Source organism: Argentina anserina, chromosome 6, assembly GCF_933775445.1.
Source record: "Argentina anserina chromosome 6, drPotAnse1.1, whole genome shotgun sequence".
Taxonomy (NCBI): domain Eukaryota; kingdom Viridiplantae; phylum Streptophyta; class Magnoliopsida; order Rosales; family Rosaceae; genus Argentina; species Argentina anserina.
The window spans coordinates 21,566,886-21,572,318 of record NC_065877.1 but is presented as its reverse complement, the minus strand read 5'-3'; positions in this window follow the sequence as shown (position 1 = coordinate 21,572,318).

Sequence of the window (5,433 nt, the reverse complement as noted above, 5' to 3'; positions counted from 1 at the left end):
TAGACTTGTGTAGAGTTAAGTAGAGTTCTCTAGAATTCTCTACAATGTACATAGTCCTAGAAATATCTAGAACTTGTAAAGTAGGATGAGGAGGCCTATAAATAGCAAGGCACCCCTCTCATTTGTTCCATCAAGCAATCAAGCAATCTAGCAAGCAAGCTATCAAGTAAACTTGTAAGTTCTCTTCTTCAATATAAGTTCTCTTTCGAAATATTCTCTTGCCTTTCAATTGTTCTAGCAGGGCGTTTGCGAGTAAGGCTGACTTAGCATAAGGGAGTTGCTAAGGCCGCACGAGTAGCATAGCGAAAGAAGTAAGCTCGTGACACTAGGCTCAAGATGTTAGGGTTGGGGGCTCTTAGGCCTTTAAATGGTTCAGACTCGGCAATGGAATACAGTGGAGGCAATTGGATTGCAGATTCAGGAGGCAATGCAGTTTGCAAGGTCGGCAAAATAGGAGTTTACTCCATCTGCCGGAAAGGTATAATTTAAATCGCGTCACAATGATACAATAATGTGGCTGTTAAATTTATTGATGTCTTCTATATCATTTGTATTATGTTGTTTTGTGCTTCATGACTATATAAAGATGAGTGAATCTTGGTTTTGTTAGTTAGTTTTATCTAAGTGAATGCTAGTTGTTAACTAGTTTTACTTATGAATAACTTGTTTATTGAGTCAGAAGAGGTGGTTCTTTTTGTCGGTTTTCAAGTGTGTTATTTTAGTCTTGCCTACTGAAATACAAATGATTGACGTTTGATTAAAAAAATTATTTTATATATATAGGGTAACTAGATTATATATATATTGTGTGCTCTATGTGACGACTTAGTCGAATAACCTATCCAACCAATCCTTGATATATTGTATAACGAGTGACTTTCTAATTAATAAACAACATAGCAATCCAACAAAAGATAATACTGAAGAATATCCTTTTCTTCTCCAATAAAGTACGCTCAAGAATAAAATCGCATATAATGCGCAGGGCCGGCTCGTATATACAATTAGGTTAGTGAATGACAATGACAGGACTTTGAGATTGAAGTGAATCAAAAATACCAAACCACTGGTAGGTTGGAATGTCGGATAACTAATATTAGTAATATAAGGGGGACGACCGGATGACCAATGGCTCTGTAAATACGAAAACATGTCTGATGAGAAACTCCAGCGCATGCTGACATGCATGCAATGAGCTGAGCAAGCACACCAGTTTGGTCTGTTGAATTCAACTATGACTGCAGTGCAGACGTGATGTACCAGCTAGGGTAAGCTAGCTAACTAACTCCAGTTGATTAAAGAGCTAGAATCCCATGATTCCCATAATACGTAGTTGTAGTTGGATGAAGGTCGTGCAATCTGAATTCTTAATTTTACAATTCACTTTTAATTTTTTTTATAAAATTTTCGTAATAAGACAATGGAGCTTATATGCATACTTCTAACATTGGTATTTAGACAAACAATTAAAATGCTATTTGGACCTTCAGTTTCTCAAAATGCCCATAATCCAATAAAATCAATAAAATTATATTTTTTACTTTAAAAATTCATTCAAACCTATTATAATTCAATTAAATTAAACATATTATAACTATATCAAGTCGCTAAAACTTGAATAGAATCATTGTACAATAAATTTATATACAATTCATAACAACAAACGGGCAGATCATAATAAACAAGAAGAATAAAAAACTAAAAATTTTAAAAATAAACGCCTACAAAGTGAGATAATATATGTAAATTATTGGAAACGATAATATCATAATTTAACTAGATATTCCTTCATTTGTGATAGATGGTTGGTTAGAACGTCTATAATAAACCATGTACAACATCATTGTTAGTACAGAATAAGCATGGATCGTTCGGAAAATCAAATGAGACTCAAAACTTATCATGTTATTGGGAGATTTGATGTTTATTATAAATCTACTACTTAAAATAAATTCTAAATTATTTATATACAATTGATCTACTACTCATCACATAATCAAAATACGAATTCTACTCATGGAACATGTATGACACGCATAAAATAACTAATAGACAACAAGTATTTCGATTCATTCTTAGTCCATTTCAATTCTAATTCTAATTAGAGCCCGAAGTAGTTCATCTAATTGTTAAGACTTCTTAATTATTTAGAATCAACGTAGCGTTCAATCCTAAACATATACTAAAAAGAGTTCAACATAACTAAGCATACTAGTTAAACACAAAGTAGCGCATCAGCACATTAAGTCAAATTGGAGACATGTACACAAGCATGGCGTCACTCATCTTGATTAAGCATACAAATTCCTAGAACTATCACAGCCTTGTACAAGTACTAATAATTGAAACACGAAACGCATAACTCAATTAAAGATCACTTTGGTGAATGAAATCGCAAACTGAGGAGAGTCATGGCCGTGGCTTCCTCAAGCATTGATTTAGATGTACAAGTTCAAGGAATTAATCAAATAAAACAAAAAATAATAATTCGGAAATCCTACTGCCCCTAGTTACTACACACGACATACATACACAATCATGAGTTTATACAATCAAAACATAAAACCAAATAAGTCTAAAAATATGTTCATATAAAAACCGAAAAGTACATCTAATAATCCATAAACTGAAATCGCAATGTTCATAAAACTAAAAAGAAAAATACAAGCCATGGATGAATCACACATTAGAAACCTTGAAGGATTCAGCAAAGATGAATTTGATATGAAGGAGGAGAAAGGATAGCACGGTTTGGTGGTGATGGATGAAGCTTGTAGCTTGAATTTTCTGGATGTATTTTGACAGAGGTTCGGCCTAGCTTTGTAAATGAGAGGTGATGGTGAATGAATGTTATGCCGTGGCTATTTTATAGAAGAGTGAGGGTGATAGGTTACACGGTTATAGACTTGGGTTGAAGACTCACAGCATCTTTTCTGACTCTCTTATCTCTTCACGTTGTTTCCTCAGCTGTATGGATAATGCAAAGCTTCACTCCTTAATTGGCTGGAGATAATCTCTTCCTCTATCTTTGAATTTTTCACAACTCTTTCATCTTCAAGGGACTTGCATGCATGGCTTCTTCACAATTATCCTTCCTACCTATTAATTATCTTTGATTTTCTCTTGCCGTGACTCTCTTGGATTTTCATGGACTAGTCTTCTCTCTCTCTCCCCTTCTTTCTCTCACGGCCTATCTCTTCTTTTATTCTCTTTTAATTTCTGTTTTGACTTATCTCTTCTCTCCTTTCATTCAAGCTGCACGACTCCTTAATTTTCTCTAAATCTTTGACTTCTCCTCACGTCTGCATGCATGGCTTCACAATTATCCTTCCTTTAAATTAGAACCCTTAGCTGCATCTTATCTCTTCTCATATTTGTTTCAGCTTGACTCCTCACGGCTCCTTCTTCAAAGACTATAATTATCTCATCTAGCTGTGCATCTCTTTATCTTATCATTTAGGTAGCACGGCTCCCTTTTCTTAATCTTCTCTCATTCTTCCTCACGGCTGCTCTATCTTCTTCTTAATTATCTCTTTAATTTATTGTTGCATGATTTGTTGCTGTTAATACTCCATGTCGTGCACTCTCTCAGGCCTGTGGCTGCACTCCTTCCTTATTTATCTCTCATTTAATTCTGAAAATAAGAAAAAGAATAGAATAAATACAAGATAATCCACGAAATAAACTTGTCATAAAAAGACACACATGTAATAGATGAACTTAGCTAGATTAGGAAAGTTTCTAATTTGTAAAAAAAAAAAACTTACTAGAACATGAAAGTTCATTTAGGAAAGTTTCGTAAAAAAAAGTTTCAGTTCAAGTAGTATTCTCCCAAATGATACGTTTCTTAGTCTAACAAGGATTCGTAGTGAAAGACTCGAAATTAACAAAAATGCGTAAAAAGATTAAGACTCCTAATCCAACTAGGTTTCCTAGTCCTATAAGGATTCCTACTCAAACTAGGATTCTAAATCAATTTCTTCGCTTTTAACTCGTTTAAGCACAAAAACACATCTAATACCATCTAAAACTCTTACTATGACTCAATGACTCGATATTACAATAATAAGGGCTAAACAAAGTACAAATGGAGGTTAAAACATATTAAGAACGTCACACATAGTGCTCATATCAGTTTGAAATTATTATTGTAAGAAAAATTAATAAATCAGATGTATTATATTGAATTCTTTGTTTTAATGTTTTTATACTTATCTCAGTACAAGAGAAATGGTCTTTTACAAGGTATGGCTGCCTTGCAAAAACCCAGAAATTCCTTGCATGAACACAAATGCAAGAGACATTCCTTGCATTAAAGTCATTGCAAAAAGGCCCTTGTAAAAGAGCAAATGCAATGACTCACAAATACCTTGCATTTGAGTGCTATATAATGCAAGGAACTATCATCTTGAATGCAAGGAATATCGAACCTAAGACTAACTGTGGTTAACTAATATGCAAGGAGAATTATTGCATATCATTCTTGCATTTAGTACAAGCAATGGCATTTTAGCAATTAAACATGCTTTCTTGAAAATTATTTATATCAATTTCTTATCAAAGAATAAATTCAATTTGAGGCTTGAAAGAAATGATAATCTTTTCATTATAATTTAGAGTTACAAACTTACAATTACATATGGAAAATTCCACAATGACTGATTAAAACACTTTGTACGACGTTCTTAACATGTTTTTGCCTCCAGTTGTACTTTGCTTAGCTCTTATTGTTGTAGTATTGAGTCATTTAGTCGAGTTAGGAGTCTATGGTGGCGTTGGTTGCATTTTGATGCTAAAACAGGTTGAAAAACACAGAAATTGTCGAGAGTCATATTTAGAGTAGGATTCCTTGTGTAACTAGGAAACCTAGTTAAATTATAAGTCTTCATTAATCGGCATTTCTATAACATTTGTGATAAATTGAGAATCCTATTTGTATTAAGAGTCATTTTTAGACTAGAAAACATACTATTTAGGAAAGTCCAACTTGAACTAAAACGTTTATTCCGTAACTTTCCTAATCTTACTCTCATATTCTAGTAATTTACTTGATTTTTTTTATATGAATTATCTTGTCTTTTTTCTTGTCTCTTTTATTATTTTCATATTTTAAAAGATGAGATTGTGTAGCTACAATGAAGGAAAAAAATAGATGAAAAGTCAAGCAAATGAGGAAAATAAAGAAAGAATAAAACACCTAAAAAGGGAAAGAAGAAGAAGGGATTGATCAAAAGATATTGCACTCACCAATGACAAAAATAAGTGAAAGAAAAAGAAAAAAAATAAATAGAAAAAAAAAATAATGCAAGAGAGAAAGAATGAGACACCTAAAAATGAGAAAAATAATGAATTTATCAAACGAGATTGCACCCACCAATGACAAAAATAAGTGAAAGAAATTGAAGAGAAAAAATTCAAGCTATAATATTCAAG